This window comes from Schistocerca serialis, chromosome 4 (assembly GCF_023864345.2).
Source record: "Schistocerca serialis cubense isolate TAMUIC-IGC-003099 chromosome 4, iqSchSeri2.2, whole genome shotgun sequence".
NCBI lineage: Eukaryota > Metazoa > Arthropoda > Insecta > Orthoptera > Acrididae > Schistocerca > Schistocerca serialis.
Genome location: NC_064641.1, coordinates 924,864,818 through 924,880,580, shown reverse-complemented (window position 1 = coordinate 924,880,580; position 15,763 = coordinate 924,864,818).

Sequence of the window (15,763 nt, the reverse complement as noted above, 5' to 3'; positions counted from 1 at the left end):
CTTGTACTTAAGTCGGCATTGTGCCTTTTGTATTTAATTCCGATGCAATTTCTGTTTTATCGTCAATAAGAAGGTCCAAGGGATACAGTAAACCTGAAGTGTAGCATCTGAATCTGAAACTGGTCTCACAGGAAAGGTTCAAATCATAGAATGTAAGAAGAGTCAGTCTTCTTGTACTTAAGTCGGCATTGTGCCTATTCTTTTTAATCCCGATGCAATTTCTGTGTTTCATCGTCAATAAGAAGGTCAAAGGGATACAGTAAACCTGAAGTGAAGCATCGGAATCTAAAACTGGTCTCGCAGGAAAGGTTCATAACGTAGACAGTAAGAAGAGCCACTCTTTTTGTACTTAAGTCGGCATTGTGCCTTTTGTATTTAATTCCGATGCAATTTCTGTGTTTCATCGTCAATAAGAAGGTCCAAGGGACACAGCAAACCTTAAGTAAAGCATCGGAATCTAAAACTGGTCTCAAAGGAAGGGTTCAAATCATAGAGAGAAACAATAGTCAGTCTTCTTGTACTTAAGTCGGCATTGTGGCTTATGTATTTAATTCCGATGGAATTTCTGTGTTTCATCGTCACTAATAAGGTCCAAGGGATGCAGTAAACCTGAAGTGAAGCATCGGAATCTAAAACTGGTCTCACAGGAAGGGCTCAAATCATAGATTGTAAGAAGAGTACGTCCTCTTGTACATATGTCGGCATTGTGCCTTTTGCATTTAATTCCGACGCAATTGCTGTATTTCATCGTCAATAAGAACGTCCTAGGAGTACAGTAAACCTGAAGTGAAGTATCGATATCTACAACTAGTCTCACAGGAAAGGCTCAAATCATAGATTGTAAGAAAAGCCAGTACTCTTCTACTTAAGTCGGCATTGTGCCTTTTGTAGTAATTCCGATGCAATTTCTGTGTTTCATCGTCAATAACAAGGTCCAAGGGATAGAGTAAACCTGAAGTGATGAATCGATATCTAAAACTGGTCTCACAGGAAAGGGTCAAAGCACAGACAGTAAGAAGAGATAGTCTTCTCGCACTTAAATCTGCAATGTGCCATTTGTATTTAATTCAGATGCAATTTCTGTGTTTCATCGTCAGTAAGAAGGTCCAAGGGGCACAGTTAATCTGAAGTGAAGCATCGGAATCTAAAACTGGTCGCACAGGAAGGGCTCGAATCATAGAATGTAAGAAGAGTCAGTCCTCTTGTACTTAAGCGGCATTGTGCCAATTGTATTTAATTCCGGGCAATTTCTGTGTTTCATCGTCAATAAGAGGTTCCAAGGGATACAGTAAACCTGAAGTGAACCATCAGAATCTAAAACAGATCTCACAGGAAAGTTTCAAAGCATAGACAGCAAGAAGAGTCAGTCTTCTTGTACTTAAAGCGGCATTGTGGCTTTTTTATTTAATTCCGATGCAATTTCTGTGTTTCATCGTCAATAAGAACGTCCAAGGGATATAGTACAATTGAAGTGATGCATCGGAATCTAAAACTGTTCTAACAGGAATGGTTCAAAACAACGACAGTAAGAAGAGTCAGTCTATTTGCACTTAAGCTGGCACTGTGCCTTTTGTATTTAACTCCGAGGCTATTTCTGTATTTCATCGTCAAGAAGAGGGTCCAAGTGATACAGTAAACCTGCAGTGTAGCATCGGTATCTAAAACTGGTCTCACAGGAAAGGATCAAAACATAGACAGTAAGAAGAGTCAGTCTACTTGTACTTACGTTGGCATTGTGAAATTTGTGTTTGATTTCGATGCAATTTCTGTATTTCATTGTCAATACGATGGTCCATGGGATACAGTAATCCTAAAGTGAAGCATTGGTATCTATAACTGGCCTCGCAAGAAAGGTTCAAATCATAGACAGTAAAAATAGTCAGTTTTCTTGTACTTGAGTCGGAATTTTGCCTTTTTTATTTAATTCCGATGCAATTTCTGTGTTTCACCGTCAATAAGAAGGTCCAAGGGATACAGTAAACCTCAATTGAACCATCGGAATCTAAAACTGGTCCCGCAGGAATGTCTCAAATCATAGAATGTAAGAAGAGTCAATCCTCCTGTACTTAGGAAGGCATCGTGCCTTTTGTATTTAATTCCGATGCAATTTCTGTGTTTCATCGTCAATAACAAGGTCCAAGGGATAGAGTAAACCTGAAGTGATGAATCGATATCTAAAACTGGTCACGCAGGAAAGGGTCAAAGCACAGACAGTCAGAAGAGATCGTCTTCTCGTACTTAAATCTGCAATGTGCCATTTGTATTTAATTCTGATGCAATTTCTGTGTTTCATCATCAGTAAGAAGGTCCAAGGGATACAGTAAACCTGAAGTGAAGCATCTGAATCTAAAACTGGTCTCACAGGAAGGGTTCAAAGCTTGGAGTGTAAGAAGAGTCAGTCATCTTGTACTTAAGTCGGCAATGTGCATTTATTTTTTAATTCCGAGGCAATTTCTGTGTTTCATCGTCAATAAGAAGGTCCAAGGGATACAGTAAAGCTGAAGAGAAGCATCGGAATTTAAAACTGGTCGCACAGGAAATGTTCATAACGTAGACAGTAAAGAGAGTCACTCTTCTTGTACTTAAGTCGGCATTGTGCCTTTTGTATTTAATTCCGAAGCAATTTCTGCGTTTCATCGTCAATAAGAAGGTCCAAGGGATACAGTAAACCTGAAGTGAAGCATCGGAATCTAAAACTGGGCTCACTGGAAGAGTTCAAAACATAGAGAGTAAGAAGAGTATGTCTTCTTGTACTTAAGTCTGCAATTTGCCTTTTTATTTAATTCGAATGCAATTTCCGTGTTTCATCGTCAATAAGAAGTTCCATGGGATACAGTATATTTAAAGTGAGGCATCGGAATCTTAACTGCTCTCACAGGAAAGGTTCAAAACATAGACTGTAAGAAGTGTCAGTCTCCTTGTACTTATGTCGGTACTGTGCCTTTGGAACTTAATTCCGATGATAATTCTGTGTTTCATCGTCAATATGAAGGTCCAAGGGATACAGTAAACCTGAAGTGAAGCATCGGAATCTAAAACTGATCTCACAGGAAAGGTTCATTATGAAGACAGTAAGAAGAGTCACTCTTCTTGTACTTAAGTCGGCATTGTGCCTTTTGTATTTAATTCCGATGCAATTTCTGTGTTTCATCGTCAATAAGAAGGTCCAAGGGATACAGTAAACCTGAAGTGAAGCATCAGAATCCAAAACTGGTAACACGGAAAGGCTCAAATCATAGAATGATAGAAGAGTACATCCTCTTGTACTTAAGTCGGCGTTGTGCCTTTTGTACTTAATTCCGGAGCAATTTCTATGTTTCATCGTCAATAAGAAGGTCCAAGGGATACAGTAAACCTGAAGTGAAGCATAGGAATATAAAACTGGGTTCACAGGAAGGGTTCAAAGCATAGAGATAAGAAGAGTCAGTCTTCTTGTACTTAAGTCGGCATTTTGACTTTTAATTTAATTCCAATGCTATTTCAGTGTTTAATCGTCAATAAGAAGGTCCAAGGGATACAGTAAAAGTGAAGTGAAGCATCAGAATCTAAAACTGGTCTCACAGGAAAGGTTCAAAACTTAGTCAGTAAGAAGACTCAGACATCTTGTACTTAAGTCGGCATTGTGCCTTTTGTACTTAATTCCGATACAATTTCTGTGTTTCATCGTCAATAAGAAGGTCCAATGGATACACTAAACCTGAAGTGAAGCAACAGAATCAAAAACTGGACTCACATTAAAGGCTCAAATCATATAATGTAAAAAGAGTCATTCCTCATGTCCTTAAGTCGGCATTGTGCCTTTTGTATTTATTTCCGATACAATTTCTGTGTTATATCGTCAATAAGATGATCCAAGGGATACAGTAAACCTGAAGTGATGCATAGATATCGATAACTGGTCTCACAGGAAAGACTAAAATCAAATAATGTAAGAAGAGTCCGTTCTTTTGTCCATAAGTCGGCATTGTGCCTTTTGTATTTAATTCCGATGCAATTTCGGTGTTTCATCGTCATTAAGATGGTCCAAGGGATACAGTAAACCTGAAGTGAAGCATCGGAATCTAAAACTGGTCTCACAGGAAAGGTTCAAATCTTAGACAGTAAGAAGAGTCAGTCTTCTTGTACTTAAGTCGGCATTGTGCTATTAGTATTTACTTCCGATGCAATTTATGTGTTTGATCGTCAATAATAAGGTCCAAGGGATACAGTAAACCTGAAGTGAAGCATCGGAATCTAAAACTGGTCTCACAGGAAAGGTTCAAATCATAGACAGTAAGAAGAGTCAGTCTTCTTGTACTTAAGTCGGCATTGTGCCTATTCTTTTTAATCCCGATGCAATTTCTGTGTTTCATCGTCAATAAGAAGGTCAAAGGGATACAGTAAACCTGAAGTGAAGCATCGGAATCTAAAACTGGTCTCGCAGGAAAGCTTCATAACGTAGACAGTAAAAAGAGTCAGTCTTCTTGTACTTGAATCGGCATTGTGCCTTTTGTATTTAATTCCGATGCAATTTCTGTATTTCATCATCAAGAATAAGGTCCAAATGATACAGTAAACCTCCAGTGAAGCATCGGTATCTAAAAGTGGTCTCACGGGAAGGGTTCAAAACATAGACAGTAAGAAGAGTCAGTCTACTTGTACTTACGTTGGCATTGTACCATTTTTGTTTAATTCCGATGCAATTTCTGTGTCTCATTGTCAATATGATGGTCCAAGGGATACAGTAAACCTGAAGTGAAGCAATCTTAAACTGATCTCACAGGAAAGGTTCAAAGAATGGAATGTAAGAAGAGTAAGTCTTCTAGTACTTAAGTCGGCATTCTGCCTTTTGTATTTAATTCCGATGCAATTTCGGTGCTTCATCGTCAATAAGAAGCTCCAAGGGATACAGTAAACCTGAAGTGAAGCATCGGAATCTAAAACTGATGTCACAGGAAAGGCTCAAATTATAGAATGTCAGAAGAGTCAGTTCTCTTGTACTTAAGTCGGCATTGTGCCTTCTGTATATAATTCCGATGCCATATCTGTGTTTCATCAACAATAAGAGGGTCCAAGTGATACAGTCAACTTGAAGTGAAGCATCGGAATCTAAAACTGGTCTCAAAGGAAAGGCTCAAATCATAGAATGTAAGAAGAGTCCGTTCTCTTGTACTGAAGTCGGCATTGTGCCTTTTGTATTTAATTCCGATGCAATTTCTGTGCTTCATCGTCAATAAGAAGGTCCAAGGGATACAGTAAACCTGAAGTGATGCATCGGAATCTAAAAGTGGTCTCACGGGATTGGTTCAAAACATATACAGTAAGAAGAGTCAGTCTAGTTGTACTTAAGTCAGCATTGTGTATTTGTATTTAATTCCGATGCAATTTCTGTGATTCATCGTCAATAAGGAGGTCCAAGGGATACAGTTAACCTGAAGTGAAGCATCGGAATTTAAAACTGGTCTCACAGGAAATGTTCAATTCATACACAGTAAGAAGAGTCAGTCATCTTGTACTTAAGTCGGCATTGTGTCTTTTGTATTTATTCCGATGCAATATCCGTGTTTCATCATCAATAAGACGGTCCAAGTTATACAGTTAACCTGAAGGAAGTATTGGAATCTATAACTGGTCTCACAGGAAAGGCTCAACTCATAGAATGTAAGAAGGGTCAGTCCTCTTGTACTTAAGTCGGCATTGCGCATTTTGTATTTCATTCCGATGCAATCTCTGTGTTTCATCGTCAATGAGAAGGTCCAAGTGATACAGTAAACCTGAAGTGAAGCATCGGATTCTAAAACTGGACTCATAGGTAAGGTTCAAAGCATAGACAGCAAGATGAGTCAGTCTTCTTGTACTTAAGTCGGCATTGTGGCTTTTTTATTTAATTCCGATGCAATTTCTGTGTTTCATCGTCAATAAGAAGGTCCAAGGGATACAGTAAACTTGAAGTGAAGCTTCGGAATCTAAAACTGGTCTCACAGGAAAGGTTCAAAACATAGACAGTAAGAAGAGTCAGTCCAATTGCACTTAAGTCGGCACTGTGCCATTTGTATTTAATTCCGAGGCAATTTCTGTATTTCATCATCAAGAATAAGGTCCAAATGATACAGTAAACCTCCAGTGAAGCATCGGTATCTAAAAGTGGTCTCACAGGAAGGGTTCAAAACATAGATAGTAAGAAGAGTCAGTCTACTTGTACTTACGTTGGCATTGTACCATTTGTGTTTAATTCCGATGCAATTTCTGTGTCTCATTGTCAATATGAAGGTCCAAGGGATACAGTAAACCTGAAGTGAAGCATCGGAATCTAAAACTGATCTCACAGGAAAGGTTCAAATCACTGAATGTAAGAAGAGTCAGTCCTCTTTTACTTAAGTCGGCATTGTGCCTCTTGTATTTAATTCAGATGCAATTTGTGTTTCATCGTCAATATGAAGGTGTAAGGCATACAGTAAACCTGAAGTGAAGCATCGGTATCTAAAACTGGTCTCACAGGAAAGATTCAAAACATAGACAGTAAGATGAGTCAGTCTTCTTGTACTTGAATCGGCATTGTGCCTTTTGTATTTAATGCCGATGCAATTTCTGTGTTTCATCGTCAATAAGAAGGTCCAAGGGATACGGAAAACCTGAAGTGAAGCGTCGGAATCTAAAACTGGTCTCACAGGAAAGTGTTAAAAAATAGGCAATAAGAAGAGTCAGTCTTCTTGTACTTAAGTCGGTATTTTTTCTTTGGTATATATTTCCAAGCAATTTCTGTGTTTCATCGCCAATAAGAAGGTCCATGGGAACCAGTAAAACTCAAGAAAACCATCGGATCCTAAACTGGTCACACAGGAAAGGCTCAAAACATAGAATGTAAGAAAAGTCAATGCTCTTATACTTAAGCCGGCATTGTGCCTTTTGTAATTAATTCCGATGCAAGTTCTGTGTTTCAACGTCAGAAAGAAAATTCAAGGGATACAGTAAACTTGAAGTGAAGCATCGATATCTAAAACTGGTCACACATGAACGCCTCAAATCATACAATGTAAGAAGAGTCAGTCCTCTTGTACTTAAGTCAGCATTGTCCCTTTTCTATTTAATTCCAATGCAATATCTGTCTTTCATCGTCAATAAGAGGGTCCAAGGGATACAGTAAACCTGAAGTGAATCATCAGATTCGAAAACTGGTCTCACAGGAAATGTTTAAATCATACACAGTAAGATGAGTCAGTCTTCTAGTACGTAAGTCGGCATTGTGCCTTTTGAATTTAATTCCGATGCATTAACTGTGTTTCATCCTCAATAAGAAGTTTCATGGGATACAGTAAACCTGCAGTGAAGCATCGGTATCTAAAACTGGTTTCACAGGAAAGTTTCAAAACATAGACAGTAAGAATAGTCAGTTTTCTTGTACTTAAGTCGGCATTGTGCCTTTTGTATTTAATTCCGATGCAATATCTGTGTTTCATCGTCAATAAGAGGTTCCAGGGGATAGTGTAAACCTGTAGTGAAGCATCGGAATCTAAAACAGATCTCACAGGAAAGGTTCAAAGCATAGACAGTAAGAAGGGTCAGTCTTCTAGTACTTAAGATGGTATTCTGCCTTTTGTATTTAATTCCGATGCAATTTCGGTGCTTCATCGTCAACAAGAAGGCCCAAGGGATGCAGTAAACCTGAAGTGAAGCATCGGAATCTAAAACTGGTGCCACAGGAGAGGCTCAAATTATAGAATGTCAGAAGAGTCAGTTCTCTTGTACTTAAGTCGGCATTGTGTCTTTCGTATTCAATTGCAATGTAATTTCTGTGTTTCATCGTCAATAAGAAGGTCCAAGGGATACAGTAAACCTGAAGTGCAGCATAGGTATCAAAAACTGGTCTCAAAGGAAAGGTTCAAAACATAGACAGTAAGAAGAGTCAGTCTTCTTGTACTCAAATCGGCATTCTGCCTTCTGTATATAATTCCGATGCAATTTCTGTGTTTCATCAACAGTAAGAGGGTCCAAGTGATACAGTCAACCTGAAGTGAAGCATCGGAATCCAAAACTGGTCTCAAAGGAAAGGCTCAAATCATAGAATGTAAGAAGAGTCGGTCCTCTTGTACTTAAGTCGGCATTGTGCCATTTGTATTTACTCCGATGCAATATCCGTGTTTCATCATCAATAAGACGGTCCAAGTTATACAGTTAACCTGAAGGAAGTATTGGAATCTAAAACTGGTCTCACAGGAATGGCTCAACTCATAGAATGTATGAAGGGTCAGTCCTCTTGTACTTAAGTCGGCATTGCGCTTTTTTATTTAATTCCGATGCAATTCCTGTGTTCCATCGTCAATACGAAGGTCCAAGGGATACAGTAAACTTGAAGTGAAGCATCGGAATCTAAAACTGGTCTCACAGGAAAGGTTCAGAGCATAGACAGTAAGAAGAGTCAGTTTAATTGCACTTAAGTCTGCACTGTGCCTTTTGAATTTTATTCCGAGGCAATTTCTGTATTTCATCATCAAGAATAAGGTCCAAATGATACAGTAAACCTGCAGTGAAGCATCGGTATCTAAAAGTGGTACACAGGAAGGGTTCAAAACATAGACAGTAAGAAGAGTCAGTCTACTTGTACTTACGTTGGCATTGTACCATTTGTGTTTAATTCCGATGCAATTTCTGTGTCTCATTGTCAATATGAAGGTCCAAGGGATACAGTAAACCTGAAGTGAAGCACCGGAATCTTAAACTGATCTCACAGGAAAGGTTCAAAGCATAGAATGTAAGAAGAGTCAGTCTTCTAGAACTTAAGTCGGCATTCTGCCTTTTGTATTTAATTCCGATGCAATTTCGGTGCTTCATCGTCAATAAGAAGCTCCAAGGGATACAGTAAACCTGAAGTGAAGCATCGGAATCTAAAACTGATGTCACAGGAAAGGCTCAAATTATAGAATGTCAGAAGAGTCAGTTCTCTTGTACTTAAGTCGGCATTGTGTCTTTCGTATTCAATTCCGATGTCATTTCTGTGTTTCATCGTCAATAAGAAGGTCCAAGGGATACAGTAAACCTGAAGTGTAGCATAAGTATCTAAAACTGGTCTCAAAGGAAAGGTTCAAAACATAGACAGTAAGAAGAGTCAGTCTTCTTGTACTTAAGTCGGCATTGTGCTTTCTGTATATAATTCCGATGCAATTTCTGTGTTTCATCAACAATAAGAGGGTCCAAGTGATACAGTCAACTTGAAGTGAAGCATCGGAATCTAAAACTGGTCTCAAAGGAAAGGCTCAAATCATAGAATGTAAGAAGAGTCGGTCCTGTTGTACTTAAGTCGGCATTGTGCCTTTTGTATTTAATTCCGATGCAATTTCTGTGCTTCATCGTCAATAAGAAGGTCCAAGGGATACAGTAAACCTGAAGTGAAGCATCGGAATCTAAAAGTGGTCTCACGGGAATGGTTCAAAACATATACAGTAAGAAGAGTCAGTCTAGTTGTACTTAAATCCGCATTGTGTATTTGTATTTATTTCCGACGCAATTTCTGTGATTCATCGTCAATAAGGAGGTCCAAGGGATACAGTAAACCTGAAGTGAAGCATCGGAATTTAAAACTGGTCTCACAGGAAATGTTCAATTCATACACATAAAGAAGAGTCAGTCATCTTGTACTTAAGTCGGCATTGTGTCTTTTGTATTTATTCCGATGCAATATCCGTGTTTTATCATCAATAAGACGGTCCAAGTTATACAGTTAACCTAAAGGAAGTATTGGAATCTAAAACTGGTCTCACAGGAAAGGCTCAACTCATAGAATGTAAGAAGGGTCAGTCCTCTTGTACTTAAGTCGGCATTGCGCTTTTTGTATTTAATTCCGATGCAATCTCTGTTTTTCATCGTCAATGAGAAGGTCCAAGTGATACAGTAAACCTGAAGTGAAGCATCGGATTCTAAAACTGGACTCATAGGAAAGGTTCAAAGCATAGACAGCAAGAAGAGTCAGTCTTCTTGTACTTAAGTCGGCATTGTGGCCTTTTTATTTAATTCCGATGCAATTTCTGTGTTTCATCGTCAATAAGAAGGTCCAAGGGATACAGTAAACTTGAAGTGAAGCTTCGGAATCTAAAACTGGTCTCACAGGAAAGGTTCAAAACATAGACAGTAAGAAGAGTCAGTCCAATTGCACTTAAGTCGGCACTGTGCCTTTTGTATTTAATTCCGAGGCAATTTCTGTATTTCATCATCAAGAATAAGGTCCAAATGATACAGTAAACCTGCAGTGAAGCATTGGTTTCTTAAAGTGGTCTCACAGGAAGGGTTCAAAACATAGACAGTAAGAAGAGTCAGTCTACTTGTACTTACGTTGGCATTGTACCATTTGTGTTTAATTCCGATGCAATTACTGGTCTCATTGTCAATATGAAGGTCCAAGGGATACAGTAAACCTGAAGTGAAGCATCGGAATCTAAAACTGATCTCACAGGAAAGGTTCAAATCACTGAATGTAAGAAGAGTCAGTCCTCTTTTACTTAAGTCGGCATTCTGCCTCTTGTATTTAATTCAGATGCAATTTGTGTTTCATCGTCAATATGAAGGTGTAAGGCATACAGTAAACCTGAAGTGAAGCATCGGTATCTAAAACTGGTCTTACAGGAAAGATTCAAAAATAGACAGTAAGATCAGTCAGTCTTCTTGTACTTGAATCGGCATTGTGCCTTTTGTATTTAATGCCGATGCAATTTCTGTGTTTCATCGTCAATAAGAAGGTCCAAGGGATACGGAAAACCTGTAGTGAAGCGTCGGAATCTAAAACTGGTCTCACAGGAAAGTGTTAAAAAATAGGCAGTAAGAAGAGTCAGTCTTCTTGTACTTAAGTCGGTATTTTTCCTTTTGTATTTATTTCCAAGCAATTTCTGTGTTTCATCGCCAATAAGAAGGTCCAAGGGATCCATTAAAACTCAAGAAAATCATCGGATCCTAAACTGGTCATACAGGAAAGGCTCAAAACATAGAATGTAAGAAAAGTCAATGCTCTTGTACTTAAGCCGGCATTGTGCCTTTTGTAATTAATTCCGATGCAAGTTCTGTGTTTTAACGTCAAAAAGAAAATTCAAGGGATACAGTAAACTTGAAGTGAAGCATCGATATCCAAAACTGGTCACACATGAACGCCTCAAATCATACAATGTAAGAAGAGTCAGTCCTCTTGTACTTAAGTCAGCATTGTGCCTTTTCTATTTAATTCCAATGCAATATCTGTGTTTCATCGTCAATAAGAAGGTCCAAGGGATACAGTAAACCTGAAGTGAATCATCAGATTCGAAAACTGGTCTCACAGGAAGTGTTTAAATCATACACAGTAAGATGAGTCAGTCTTCTAGTACGTAAGTCGGCATTGTGCCTTTTGAATTTAATTCCGATGCATTAACTGTGTTTCATCCTCAATAAGAAGTTTCAAGGGATACAGTAAACCTGGAGTGAAGCATCGGTATCTAAAACTGCTCTCACAGGAAAGATTCAAAACATAGACAATAAGAAGTGTCATTGTACTTTTACTTAAGTCAGCATTGTGCCTTTTGTATTTAAGTCCGATGCAATTTCTGTGCTTCATCGTCAACATGAAGGTACAAGTGACACAGTAAACCTTAAGTGAAGCATCGGTATCTAAAACTGGTCTCGCAGGAAAGGTTCAAAACATAGACTGTAAGAATAGTCAGTTTTCTTGTACTTAAGTCGGCATTGTGCCTTTTGTATTTAATTCCGAGGTAATTTCTGTGTTTCATCGTCAATATGAAGGTTCAAGTGACACTGTAACCCTGAAGTGAAGCATCGGAATCTAAAACTGGTGCCACAGCTAAAGGCTCAAATCATAGAATGCCAGAAGAGTCAGTCCTCTAGTACATAGGTGGGCATTGTGCCTTTCGCATTTAATTCAGATGCAATTTATGTTTTACATCGTCAATAAGAAGGTCCAAGGGATACAGTAAACCTGAAGTGAAGCATCGGAATCTAAAACTGCTCTCACAGGAAAGATTCAAAACATAGACAATAAGAAGTGTCATTGTACTTCTACTTAAGTCAGCATTTTGCCTTTTGTATTTAAGTCCGATGTAATTTCTGTGCTTCATCGTCAACATGAAGGTACAAGTGACACAGTAAACATTAAGTGAAGCATCGGTATCTAAAACTGGTCTCGCAGGAAAGGTTCAAAGCATAGGATGTCAGAAGAGTCAGCCCTCTTGTACTTAAGTCGACATTGTGCCTTTCGTATTTATTTCAGATGCAATTTCTGTGTTACATCGTCAACAAGAAAGTCCAAGCGATACAGTAAACCTGAAGTGAAGCTTCGGAATCTAAAACTGGGGCACAGGAAAGGCTCAAATCATAGAATATCAGAAGAGTCAGTCCTCTTGTACATAAGTAGGCATTGTGCCTTTCGTAATTAATTCAGATGCAATTTATGTGTTACATCGTCAATAAGAAGGTTGAAGGGATACAGTAAACCTGATGTGAAGCATCGGAATCTGAAACTGGTCTCACAGGAACGGTTCAATCCTTAGACAGTAAGAAGAGTGAGTGTACTTGTACTTAAATCGTCATTGTGACTATTGTATTTAATTCCGATGCAAATTCTGTGTTTCATCGTCAATACGAAGGTCCAAGGGATACAGTAAACCTGAAGTGAAGCATCGGTATCTAAAACTGGTCTCACAGGAAAGGTTCAAAACATAGACAGTAAGAAGAGTCAGTCCTCTTGTAGTTAAGTCGTCATTGTGCCTATTGTATTAAATTCCGATGCAATTTCTGTGATTCATCGTCAACAAGAAGCTCCAACGGATATAGTAAACCTGAAGTGAAGCATCGGAATCAAAAACTTTTCTCACAGGAAAGATTCAAAACTTACACAGTAAGAAGTGTCAGTCTTCTTGTATTTAGGTCGGCATTGTGACTTTTGTATTTAATTCCGATGCAATTTCTGTGTTTCACCGTCAATAAGAACGTCCAAGGGATACAGTAAACCCGATGTGAAGAATCGATATCTAAAGCTGGTCCCACAGGAAAGGCTCAAAGCATAGACAGTAAGAAGAGATAATCTTCTTGTACTTAAGTCGGCATTGTGCCTTTTGTATTTAATTCTGATGCAATTTCTGTGTTTCATCGTAAAATAAGATCGTCAAAGGGACACAGTAAATCTGAAGTGAAGCATCGGAATCCAAAACTGGTCTCACTTGAAAATCTCAAATCATAGAATGTAAGAAGAGTCAGTCTTCTTGTACTTAAGTCAGCATTGTGCCTTTTCCATCAAATTCCAATGCAATACCTGTGCTTCGTCGTGAATAAGAAGCTCCAAGTAATACAGTATACCTGAAGTGAAGCATCGGTATCTAAAACTGGTCTCACAGGAAAGGTTCAAACATAGACAGTAAGAGGAGTCAGTCTTCTTCTACTTAAGTCGGAATTTGCATTTTGTGTTTAATTCAGATGCAGTATCTGTGTTTCATCGCCTATAAGAAGTTCCAAGGGATACAGTAAATCTGAAGTGGAGCATCTGTATCTAAAACTGGTCTCAAAGGAAAGGTTCAAAACGTAGACAGTAAGAAGAGTCAGTCTTCTTGTACTTAAGTTGGCATTGTGCCTTTTTTATTTAATTCCGATGCAATTTTTTTGTTTCTTCGTCAACAAGAAGGTCCAAGGGATAGAGTGAACCTGAAGTGATGCCACGGAATCTAAAACTGGTCTCAAAGGAAAGGCTCAAATCATAGAATGTAAGAAGAGTCAGTCCTCGTGCAGTTAAGTCGGCATTGTGCCTATTGTATTAAATTCCGATGCGATTTCTGTGCTTCATCGTCACAAGAAGCTCCAACGGATATAGTAAACCTGAAGTGAAGCATCGGAATCAAAAACTTTTCTCACAGGAAAGGTTCAAAACTTACACAGTAAGAAGTGTCAGTCTTCTTGTATTTAGGTCGGCATAGTGCCTTTTGTATTTAATTCCGATGCATTTTCTGTGTTTCATCGTCAACAATAACGTCCAAGGGATACAGTAAACCTGAAGTGAAGCATCGGAATCTAAAACTGGTCTCACAGTAAAGGTTCAAAAAATAGACAGTAAGAAGAGTCAGTCTGCTTGTACTTATGTCAGCATTGTGCCGTTTGTATTTGATTCCGATGCAATTTCTGTGATTCATCGGCAATAAGGAGGTCCAAGGGATACATTAAACCTGAAGTGAAGCATCGGAATTTAAAGCTGTTCTCACAGGAAATGTTCAAATCATACACAGTGAGAAGAGCCAGTCTTCTTGTCCTTAAGTCGGCATTGTGACTTTTGTATTTAATTCCGATGCAATTTCTTTGTTTCACCGTCAATAAGAACGTCCAAGGGATACAGTAAACCCGAAGTGAAGAATTGATATCTAAAGCTGGTCCCACTGGAAAAGCTCAAAGCATAGACAGTAAGAAGGGATAATCTTCTTGTACTTAAGTCGGCATTGTGCCTTTGTATTTAATTCTGATGCAATTTCTGTGTTTCATCGTCAATAAGATCGTCAAAGGGACACAGTAAATCTGAAGTGAAGCATCGGAATCCAAAACTGGTCTCACTTGAAAATCTCAAATCATAGAATGTAAGAAGAGTCAGTCCTCTTGTACTTAAGTCAGCATTGTGCCTTTTCCATTAAATTCCAATGCAATACCTGTGCTTCGTCGTGAATAAGAAGCTCCAAGTAATACAGTAAACCTGAAGTGAAGCATCGGAATCTAAAACTGGGCTCACAGGAAATGTTCAAAGCATAGACAGTAAGAAGAAACAGTCTTCTTATACTTAAGTCGGCATTGTGCCTTTTTATTTAATTCCGATTCAATGTCTTTGTTTCATCGTCAATAAGCGGAGCCAAGGGATACAGAAAACCTAAAGAGAAGCATCAGAATCTACAACTGTTCTCACAGGAAAGGTTCAAACATAGACAGTAAGAGGAGTCAGTCTTCTGGTACTTAAGTCAGAATTTGCATTTTTTATTTAATTCCGATGCAATTTCTGTGTTTCATCGTCAATAAGAAGGTCCAAGGGATACAGCAAACATCAAGTGAACCATCGGAATCTAATACTGGTCCCACAGGAAGGGCTCAAATCATAGAATGTAAGAAGTGTCAGTCCTCATGTACGTTAATCGGCATTGTGCATTTTGCATTTAATTCCGATGCAATTTCTGTGTTTCATCGTCAATAAGAAGATCCAAGAGATACAGTAAACCTGAAATGAAGCATCGGAATCTAAAACTGGTCTCATTGGAATGTTTCAAAACATAGACAGTAAGAATAGTCAGTTTTCTTGTACTTAAGTCGGCATTGTGCCTTATGTATTTAATTCCGATGCAATTTCTGTGCTTCATTGTCAATAAGAAGATCCAAGGGATACAGTAAACCTGAAGTGAAGCTTTGGAATCTAAAACTGGACTCATAGGAAAGTCTCAAATCATAGAATGTATGAAGAGTCAGTCATCTTGTACTTAAGAGGGCATTGTGCCTTTTCTATTTAATTCCAATGCAATATCTGTGTTCCATCGTCAATAAGAAGATCCAAGAGATACAGTAAACCTGAAATGAAGCATCGGAATCTAAAACTGGTCTCATTGGAATGTTTCAAAACATAGACAGTAAGAATAGTCAGTTTTCTTGTACTTAAGTCGGCATTGTGCCTTATGTATTTAATTCCGATGCAATTTCTGTGCTTCATCGTCAATAAGAGGTTCCAAGGGATAAAGTAAATCTGAAGTGAAGCATAGGAATCTGAAACTGGTCTCACAGGAAATGTTTCGATCATACA